This window comes from Chenopodium album, chromosome 8, assembly GCF_948465745.1.
Source record: "Chenopodium album chromosome 8, dcCheAlbu1.1, whole genome shotgun sequence".
Taxonomy (NCBI): domain Eukaryota; kingdom Viridiplantae; phylum Streptophyta; class Magnoliopsida; order Caryophyllales; family Amaranthaceae; genus Chenopodium; species Chenopodium album.
Window position 1 is genome coordinate 59,424,492 of NC_137841.1, and position 12,052 is coordinate 59,436,543.

The following is a 12,052-nucleotide window of genomic DNA, read 5'->3' on the forward strand; positions in this document are numbered from 1 at the left end:
TTATGAATGGGGTGTAACTTTCACGGGTCAATCATTGTTGCCTATCGTTGTCCCTTTATTCATGGTTGTCTTTTATGATCCGTGAATGGTTTACAAGTTCCTTAAAAACTTGTTAGCGACTTCCAACTTTCCTTGTCTCTAATCGTGTCCCTAATCGTATGTCAATTCCCACTTCCTATGAATGTCAAGCATATTCACACATGCTTTAACGTAGGCGCACTTCAAACGACGCCTAGAATAACCCATGTATTAAACATTAAATACTCATATTGATGATAAAAATTTCAATCTTCCAATTCCCAAAAAATATTAACATTAAAATCCCCTAGTTACTTTAAGAACCTTAATTACCAAATTTAATACCCCAATTTTCCAAATTTACACACAATAAATTACTAATTCTACAGATTATAAACCCTAATTCTCCAAATTTATAATCTCTAATTACCCATGTTAATAATTTCGAGGTACATCATTGCAAATCAATGAAAGTCTATGTAAAGTATACTACTAGATTCAATTTAAATATTCTCTTTACTGAGCTATTAAAATCTTATTGTTTAGATGATGAAGTGTTTTCTTTTGTTCACGGTGTTTTGTAGTAGAAAATGGAGAAAAGGAAAGACGATGAAAAGAGAATGGGAAAATTGACTCATTAATAATGGTGTCAACAAATTTAGTCATGCAATATGTTGTTCAACGATCATTTTATAACTTACTCTAATACAAAATTAAAGATATTAATGATCAAAGTTGGAAATCGACAAGACTTTCCGAAAGGTCGAAACTATTGCAATTAAAAAAACAGAGGAAGTACTCTCTTTAATTTGTTCCTAATCCTTGTAACATTTTGACAGCTATATGTGCGATGTACAAATTTGTCCATAAAATATATGCAATCTATATTAATATATTAAAAGGCGTTGCTAAAAACGTCAATATGCCACGTAGTTCCTATTTTGTTGCGCCACATCATCTTGTCAACATCTCATGATGCCACATCATCACTCAAATAATGTCACATCACCCAAGCAACTAACATTAGTCCATATAAAACATAAGGATAACGTGGTTCGAACCCTCAACCTCTTATAACACATATGACTGTTTATGTAACACCCTAGAATTTCCTTCCTTTTAAAAGACCTGTATTACCCTGTTTAAAACTTTAAAGAGGAATATCTAAGACATTATTGCCACCGTGAAAACAGCTAAGGCAACTATCAAAGACACACAACGGAAGACTAATTTCAAAACCATTCAAAACAAGTCGACTTGAAAAGTCAATCAACGAAAGTAAATTCAAACCAAAGTCAAATAAACGAAGTAAAATAAAATCAACCTACAACTTGGAACCATTATAGGCCCTTATTAAAACCAAACCATATTCAAAACCTTTTGCGTTAGTGTAGGCGTCGCTCGAAGTGCGCCTACGTTAAAGCATGTGTGAATATGCTTGGCACTCATAGGAAGTGGGAATTGACATTGCGATTAGGGACGACTATTAGGGACAAAGCAAAGTAGGGAGCCGCCAACAAGTTTTTAAGGAACTTGTAAACCGTTCACGGATCATAAAAGGCAACCACGAATAAAGGGACAACGAAGGCAACAACGATTGACCCGTGAAAGTTACACCCCATTCATAATCCATGAGATTACTAAATCCATATGGTTCGGAACCACGAAAGGAGGATCAGGGATGATGGTACGAAGTGAGTCATGGAGTCACATTCGCCCGTATTGGCCTCTACTCGATTCTTATAGTGAAAAGTGATTCTTGCGATCTCAAAGGCATACAAACAAAGATTCAATTTGCTCCAAACTATTATTAAGCTAAATTGGTTTAATATTAATGCAACACATAATTCTATAATATTGTGATCACTTGATTTAATAAAAAGATTAAAAAGGAACCTAAAACGGTTGTCCAAATTATCTTATTAGGCGTGATTTTCAATTACATATTCCCTTTAAACATGCAATATGGTGATCATTATAACAATAGAATAAACATTAGTATTGGAAGCAATTTAACAATAATAGCATTAGTCAAATCAAATAATAATAATAACGTAATCATGATGCTAGCAATAAGAATAAAAATAAGAGTAATTAAGTGATTAATTACTCACTTTCCACGTTTCCTTGAATTGCTACATCATGAATAAACTGTTAGTAACTTCAATAAAAATATAAATTAAATGGAAATTAAATTAAATAAATGTAGATTTGATTTGGTCCAAACCCTCAGTTAATTATACCTTTCACGTCTTGGTTTAAGTATAGAACTTCGGGTATTGTATGGACTCCTTGGAGTGCTTAGGGGAAGTATATATTATGGAAGAATAGGGAGGCTAGTGTTTAGGCTAAAGAGGGAGAAGAGAATTATTTTATGAACAAGCTTGTTGATGATTTAAAAAGGGGAGATATGACCTCTATTTATAAGGAAAAAAGAGGGGTCGAATCAAGAAAAGATAAGAATTCGAATCGGACAGCACTTTTTGCGGTTTTTGTTTTTATCATATCTTTTGATCCAGAAATCGGAATAAGATAAATAATATTTCGTTGGAAATATCTTGAAGTCTACTTTCTAACCCAATTAGAATAAGATTAAAATATTTTATAGAATAAAATATATGGCCGAAATAGTGAGACGGTGTCAGTTTTGGATAGAGTTTGATATTTTATTCATATCTTTTCCGTTATAGCTCGGAATTGATATTATAATATATCATTGGAAATATAATTTCAAGGGCTATCTAACCATATAAAATTTGGATAAAAAATATGTGCCACAAAAAAAATATCTGTCTATCTTTGAACGTCTTTCAATTCGAATAAAATTAGGACTTTCAAAAAAAGGAGTTTTATTCAATTTCAAACTCTTTAATCTTATCTTTTCAAAAAGGATAATTAGGATCTTTTAAAAACTTATAGAAGCTTCCAATTAATCCTAATTGGTTTAGGAATTAGATTAAATGATTTGGACCCTCCACATGATCATTGGGTCGTAGGTAAGGTGGGCTTAGGTTCGGTTTGGGCTCAGTTTAATATTTTGGCCATAACTTATTCGTTGTAACTCGGATTTGGGCTTATAATATATCGTTGGAAAGCTCTTTTAAATCCCCATCCAACTCTTCAATCATCGGACCCATATTATGGACGAAAATAAACTAGACTAAACGTTTTTTTTAAAAAGGACACAAAATGAATGATTTTAAAGGACACGAAATGAATTTTTTTGGGTTCAAAGGCACGAAAAGAGGAAAATAAGTTATGGTTTGGGGAAATGAGCTATAATTTGGGTTGGTTTATAAAATGGAAATATAGATTTAAGCACTCCAAGATTAAATACTCAACCCGGCCAATAATGGCGGTGAAAGGTTGTTCATCATCGGGTTTGGTTTGGGGAGACATTTTTAGGTATCTACAGAAGCCCCCACTTTGACTGAGTTTGTAGAAACGTCAGTTTCGAAAACGATAGTCAAAGTACTCGATAATGACGGAGAATGATTTAAGACGTTCTGCGATCCTAAATCACTCTGTATACGTCGATACCTGCAGAAAATGTTAATTCCACAGATAAAAGAGTAAAGGGATAGAACACTTATCTGACACCAGTGTATCGGCAACAAATGAGTTTGGTATTGTAGACACCCATTTGTGTCTCCCCAATACAAAACCCAGTGATGAGTACCTTTCGCGTCGAATCATAATCGAATGAAGCGAAAGTGTGGAAAGTTTAGTGTTGCGGAAAGTTTTAATTTCTTTTCTCTTCTCTCTGTTTTTGAAAACCTATTTTAAGAAAACAGCCAATCTAGTTTGGTTGGTCCATGATACGGGTCCAATAATAGTGTAGTTGGATAGGGCTTGAAAAGAGCTTTCCAATGATATATTATAAGCCCAATTCCGATTAATATTGAGGAAGTTATGGCCAAATTACTGAACTGGGCCTGGTTTGAGCCTTATATGCGGCCCAATGATCTAGGGGAGGGCCTAATATGATTTATCATTCCTAATGCAATTAGGAATGGTTTTAGTCTTCTAGATTCTTCTAGAAAGTTCTTTTCATTCCTAATTCAATTAGCATTGATAAATTGACTTTTTGTTGACTATTTAGAGTTTTAATCAGAATCAAAGAACGTTTTTGAGGAAAATATGATTTTATCCTTCTGTACGGCAATTTCTATCTGATTTTAAGAAAATGCGTGAATTTCTAAGTCAGCTCCAAACGCCAGTTGTAGCGCCTGACGCTACGCTTGGCGCTAGCCTTAGCGTCTGGCGCTAAGGTCAGCGTTTGGCGCTAATCTGGTTTTTTGCGTCAGAATTCTGTTTTTGATGTTTTATCTTTTTGGCTGATTTTTTCTATAAATAGCTTCCTAAAAACTCCGTTTTCATCATCAATTCTCAACATTTCTTATTCTTACCAATTCTCTCTATTCATTCACCAACTCTCATCAAGATTCTCTTGATTACTCTCTCTCTCTCTTTTCTAAACTAGCTTTTTCACAAATACAAAAATTCCGCATTCATTAGATTTAGATACACCTAGCCATATTCGAAGTTGCCTTCGCCCTAGACGTGAAAGGTTTTAATTTCTGAGGGTTTGGTCCCAAATCTTTATTTCAATTATTTAATTTAATTGTTTTGTTTATTATTTTCCTTGAAGTTACTAACGTGTGTATTTTGTTATTATAAAGAGATACGAGGCATCCAAGTAAGTACTTTAATGGTTTAATTGATATTATGATATAAAAATCATGCTTAAATTGTTATTTTGATTCCTAGTATCATGTTAATTAGGATGTTTTATTGCTTCCTAGTATCATGTTTAGGATAAAGAATAAGTTCCTTAAATCAAGTATGATTGTTATGATGCTTCCTATTTCTCTTCCTGAAATTCATGTTAGTATCATGTTAGGGTTAAAGCTTTGATTTTTTAATGTTTAGTGACATGCTAGGGTTTATTATTAACTTGTTAGTATCATGCCTAGGGTCTTGCTATTATTATGCTTTAACATGATTATTATAATTGTTATTATGATGATTATTGTTTTGATCATTATGACTATTATTATAATTTATTATTATTTATTATGTTTCTTGATTTTTATTGTTATTGCTTGATCACACCTTTTTATGCATGTTTAAAGGGAATTTGTACCTGTAATCACGCTTAATAAGATAATTAATAATCTTGTTAGGATTAATATGATTATAATTCAATCGATCGCCAATATTTATTTGTGCATTAATATTCAACCAACATAGATAAACAGGTTTAGGGTTAACCTATTGATTGCATGTTAGTCAGAAAGCGCACATGAATACGATCAGAATAAAGTAGAGGTCTATTACTAGGGCAGGTTCAATCTCTTTTAGGTTGGATTTGTACCTTCATCCCCGAACCCTATTTGGTTCAAGAACTTATGGATTTGACGATCTCTTAGATCGCTAAGGGGTGTAACCTTCACCTCGTGAACGATTTACAAGTTCCTTAAAAAACTTGTTGGCGACTCTTTTGCTCTTCCTTCTTTCCCTTTGGACGCCACCATACTTTAGTGTATGATTACAGTGGGGTTCAAGCTAGGGGATTAACTCTTGAAACATTCCCTACAGGTATTTTCCTATGCTTGAAGGAATCCACCGGATGACGTTTGTTGAAATGCTTTCCATGCTTGAGGAAAGCCGACAGATGAGTTTGGTAGCTTTCTAAGCCTAAAGAAACCTACCGGATGACACTTTCCATGCTTGAGGAAAGTCGACATATGATTTTGGCGTTTTTTCTATGCTTGAAAAAATCCACCGATAATGCTTTCCATGCTTGAGGAAAGCTGACAAAGGAATTTGGCAGTTTTCTATGCTTGAAGAAATCCACCGGATAATATTTTCCATGCTTGAGAAAAGTTGACAGATGATGAGATTGCAATTCTTTGTGTATCGAGAACCTTGCATCATGAAATGATGGTGGATCGATTGTCCCCGAACGTGGGCTGTAGATGGTTCGCTTGTCCCCGAACGTGGGCTGAAGATGGTCCGCTTGTCCCCGGACGTGGGCTGTAAATGGTCCTCTTGTCCCCGGACGTGGGCTATAAATGGTCCGCTTGTCCCCGGACGTGGGCTGCAGATGGTCCGCTTGTCCCCGGACGTGGGCTGGTTGTAAATGGTCCGCTTGTCCCCGAACGTGGGCTGTAAATGGTCCGCTTGTCCCCGAACGTGGGTTGGTTGTAAATGGCCTGCTTGTCCCCGGACGTAGGCTGTAGATGGTCCTCTTGTCCCCGGACGTGGGCTGTAATTGAGACCTGCAAAATAAAATTTGTCAGGGGACTCGTATAGACTATGATTGACTTGACCAAGTTTGACTTGACATGACATGACATGACATGTGTATGACTTGTGGTTGTGTGTGTCTTGAGTGAGTGTGTGCACTGACACAAGCAAAAAATGCAAAAGCAAAAATTTTTCGTCATTTTTGTCATGAGTGGAGGGTACCGACTTTCTCCCGAAAAAGAAAGACGTGAAAAATGAGGTTTTTTTTTAAACTTCCCCAAAATAAAAGGGTCATGATAAAAAAAGGGAAGAAGTTTTGAACTTCCTTGTTGAGCAAGAGGAAATGAATCACATGGATTTTCTTCTTGTCATATTGAACTGCTCGTCTTGAGTATAATGTATTCATGATGCATGTTCTTAGGCTAGGAGGCTAAGGACAATTACATCATGTGACACGATAGATGAATGAACTTAGGTCATGGAGCTAAGCATCATATATGGTGTAAAGAAACGATCTTGAACGTCACTTAGGTCTTGAAGCTAAGCACGTATATAGATAAAGTGATTATTGCATAATGAAAGTTGCTTAGGTCAAGGAGATAAGAACGATATGCTTTGGATGATTACAAATCATTGATATATAAATGTTGCTCAGCACATTATGCGATGCATGAAACAATGAACATTGCTCAGGTCAGAAAGCTAAGAAAGTATACAATGTTTCTTTTAATGAATGTTGTCTTGAAAGATGATGAAGCATGCATAGTAAGGAAACAAGATTTCACGATAAAGGGTTCCTAAGGGAAGGATGATTGATATGGATGTGTGAGTGAAGTGTGTAAATGTGATACTAAGGCTGGTTGCAAAGGTTATGGTGATGGAAATATATGTGAGAAGAGTAAAAGATGATGAATCTTTAGGCTGGGTAGGCTAAATGATATGGGTACAAGCCCCCAAGTCTAGCTCTAGATGGATAGGAGTAAGCATTGGATATTCTTTGACTCAATCAAGCATGGATATGAATATAAATGTGAATATGAATGTGGTCGCGCCTCAATGTGAGGTTGCCTACGTATCCGTTAGGAATCAGGCCGAACGTAGCTCTAACTGAACTTTGCACAAGTGTATGTACACCTCAAAGAGGTCTTTCAAGGGTTATAATATGGTTAAGTTGATGGTTTAAAGAAGAAAAAGGTACAAGGCTCAAGATCCGAGAAAATCCCCAAGATGTGTAATTGTGAATTTGAAAATTTTGAATTTTGCAAGTTTATTTTCTTTTTTTTTTTTGTTTTGAATTTCTTTATTCTTTTTTTTATTATTTTGAATCAATGTAGGAAATCTCAGATCATGCGGTCCATCACTCACCTAACATTCATGTTTCTCAGGCACGGTACCAAGCACTCGATGAGAGACGCAATTTGAGACGTGTTCATATCAAAGACATTGGAACACTTGCCTTTAGACATTGTTTTATTGTTGTTTTGCTACTTTTTTTTACTTGCTTTTTGAATGTTATACAATTACACATCTTCCAATCCCAGGGTTAAGTGAATGTGGGTTGAAGAAATGAAGGCCAAACGTTAGACGAGGCTCAAAGTGGTTGATGAAGAAATAGAATGTGATTGAACGGTAACTGGGAATGACAGGGTTGCAAAGGTGCCTCAAATCATTGGTGTACCTTGTGTTTAGTTCAGTAATTGATTTTTGTTGCTAATTACATGATCGAATGTAAGAAAGAGATGCTCATTTATGAAGAAGGTAAGAAATGTGACACAGACACATGGATAAGGAAAACCTATACTAGACTTTTTAGGGGGAAGGGTTTGAAACAAAAGAAGAAGAAAACATGAAATCTTGGTGAGAAGCATGCATCGTGCATTGTCTTCATGGCTGTTTATGAGTAACTTCTTGCCACTTGGTGAGGAAAAAAGTTTCTTGTTGTTGATGCTTTGATTGGAAGGAAAGAATGAAGGAGTGACGTTCCCCTTATTCTTCCAACTATTGCCTAGTGATTTTAGACTCAAGTACTGTGTAAGGATAAACTCACTTAATGCATTCACTCAATACTCGGATTGAAAAGAAAGAGTGTATGAAACGATTTTGAAAACTGATGGGAAATATTCCACTCATTCCTATTACGACGGAAAACGATGCATGCATGGTCCTAGTATACGATCATAAACAATATAGTGCATTACTCGAAGAAAAAGTGTGTGCAATGACTCAACATGTGTGATTAGGTGAGTTTATTAAGACTCATGGTATGATCGCATGGCTAGATATGAGGACGTTGTGAAAAACAAAGGACCCAATGACCAAATAGTACGGAAGACTAAAAGACAAACTAACTTGATTAATTTTGTCCAATTTTAATGTTTATGATATTTACTAGGTGAAAAGGGTCCATTGGCAATCATTAGTCATAAATAAGATCAACCACAATCAAAGACAAAGAACACATGTTAAGGTTAGCACAAAAACTCACAAGAAACTAGGAAGAGGACTAGAATTCTAGAAGAGTTAGGACTCATGGATATATAAAAAAAAATCTATAATCCTATATAATACGAGTTGACATGGATTAAAGGACTTCGCTAAGACTGCTTGACACGAAAATATTTAAAAAAAATTAAAGAAGAAAAAAAAAAGTTGACGCTAAAAAGACACCTAAACTGGACAGACTGTAGTATATCGGTTATAACTTTTGATCTGTGACTCTGATTGGAACGAAACCAACTCCAAATGAAAGATAAAACTCGGGGCTACAAATCCATAGGTTGTAAGATATGTAACTCTTTCTAGAACTCTGGATATGACCAAAACAAGTTGACTCTTGTGCAGTATACAGGAATAAAAATCCGGGTGACTCAAAAATAAAAAAAATCTATGGCTCGACTCTAATAATAAAAAAAGGGGTTTTATAAGAGAAAAAATAAATAAATAAATAAATAAATAAAAATTCAAAAAATGCACATATAAGCACATTGTCACGAATGATGCAATGAAGTTCGCAACCTAAAGTCAAGTTTTATGTTCGACTATGGTCAAGCTTAAAAGGGTGTCAAAGGGTACCATGGTTAAGAGTTTGGACGCATTAGCAAGGCAGCCTCCCTTGAGGGTGTATGCCAACGGGCGGCTCCGCGAGTTCTTGATGAAATCGAACTCGACTCCATGGTTTGGGTGGATTTAAAAACTCGGATGAACCCTTATTTCCATGAGCGTTTTTGGGTTGATAGAGCTTAAATCCCCCAGGCTAGCCACATACGTAGAACACGTACTATTGTGGAAAAAAAAGGTAACCTAAAAAGCATATGCATATGTGACAATGCCAATTAAATCGCAGGAATACAATTCAAGAATCTTTCAAGTCTCATCCACTCATCTTAATTAAATACAGATCACTCAAATCGATAAATAACCAAGAATCCTCTCCAGTGGAGTCGCCAAATTGTAGGCGTCGCTCGAAGTGCGCCTACGTTAAAGCATGTGTGAATATGCTTGGCACTCATAGGAAGTGAGAATTGACATTGCAATTAGGGACAACTATTAGGGACAAAGCAAAGTAGGGAGCCGCCAACAAGTTTTTAAGGAACTTGTAAACCGTTCACGGATCATAAAAGGCAACCACGAATAAAGGGACAACGAAGGCAACAACGATTGACCCGTGAAGGTTACACCCCATTCATAATCCATGAGATTACTAACTCCATATGGTTCGGAACCACGAAAGGAGGATCGGGAATGATGGTACGAAGTGAGTCATGGAGTCACATTCGCCCGTATTGGCCTCTACTCGATTCTTATAGTTAAAAGTGATTCTTGCGATCTCAAAGGCATACAAACAAAGATTCAATTTGCTCCAAACTATTATTAAGCTAAATTGGTTTAATATTAATGCAACACATAATTCTATAATATTGTGATCACTTGATTTAATAACAAGATTAAAAAGGAACCTAAACCGGTTATCCAAATTATCTTATTAGGCGTGATTTTACATATTCCCTTTAAACATGCAATATGGTGATCATTATAACAATAGAATAAACATTAGTATTGGAAGCAATTTAACAATAATAGAGTTAGTCAAATCAAATAGTAATAATAACGTAATCATGATGCTAGCAATAAGAATAAAAATAAGAGTAATTAAGTGATTAATTACTCACTTTCCACGTTTCCTTGAATTGCTACATCATGAATAAACTGTTAGTAACTTCAATAAAAATATAAATTAAATGAAAATTAAATTAAATAAATGTAGATTTGATTTGGTCCAAACCCTCAGTTAATTATACCTTTCACGCCTTGGTTTAAGTATAGAACTTCGGGTATTGAATGGACTCCTTGGAGTGCTTAGGGGAAGTGTATATTATGGAAGAATAGGGAGGCTAGTGTTTAGGCTAAAGAGGGAGAAGAGAATTATTTTATGATCAAGCTTGTTGATGATTTAAAAAGGAGAGATATGACCTCTATTTATAAGGAAAAAAGAGGGGTCGAATCAAGAAAAGATAAGAATTCGAATCGGATAAAACTCTTGCGATAGACAGCAGTTTTTGCGGTTTTTGTTTTTATCATATCTTTTGATCCAGAAATCGGAATAAGATAAATAATATTTCGTTGGAAATATCTTGAAGTCTAATTTCTAACCCAATTAGAATAAGATTAAAATATTTTATAGAATAAAATATATGGCCGAAATAGTGAGACGGTGTCAGCTTTGGATAGAGTTTGATATTTTATTCATATCTTTTCCGTTATAGCTCGGAATTGATATTATAATATATCATTGGAAATATAATTTCAAGGGCTATACAACCATATAAAATTTGGATAAAACATATGTTCCACAAAAATAATATCTGTCTATCTTTGAACGTCTTTCAATTCGAATAAAATTAGGACTTTCAAAAAAAGGAGTTTTATTCAATTTCAAACTCTTTAATCTTATCTTTTCAAAAAGGATAATTAGGATCTTTTAGAAACTTATAGACGCTTCCAATTAATCCTAATTGGTTTAGGAATTAGATTAAATAATTTGGACCCTCCACATGATCATTGGGTCGTAGGTAAGGTGGGCTTAGGTTCGGTTTGGGCTCTGTTTAATATTTTGGCCATAACTTATTCGTTATAACTCGGATTTGGGCTTATAATATATCGTTGGAAAGCTCTTTTAAAGCCAAAGCTCTTTTAAAGCCCCATCCAACTATTCAATCATCATACCCATATTATGGACCAAAATAAACTAGACTAAACGTTTTTATAAAAGGACACGAAATGAATGATTTTAAAGGACACGAAATGAATTATTTTGGGTTTAAAGGCACGAAAAGAGGAAAATATGTTATGGTTTGGGGAAATGAGCTATAATTTGGGTTGGTTTATGAAATGGAAATATAGATTTAAGCACTCCAAGATTAAATACTCAACCCGACCAATAATGGTGGTGAAAGGTTGTTCATCATCTGGTTTGGTTTTGGGGAGACATTTTTAGGTGTCTACAGTTAGTCATTGTAGACACCCAAATGTGTCTCCCCAAAACCAACCCAATAATTGAATACCTTTCATGTCATTGATTATCGAACAAAGCGAAAGTGTGAAAAGTCTAGTGATGAGGATGTTTTTATTAAATTATCTCTTCTTTCTGTTTTTGAAAATATTTCTTTTCTTACTCTATTTATGAAAAAATGTGCATTCTAGTTTAGTTTGATCCATGGCAAGGATCCAATAATAGTGTAGTTGGGTCGAGTTTGAAAAGAGATTTCCAACGATATTATAAGCC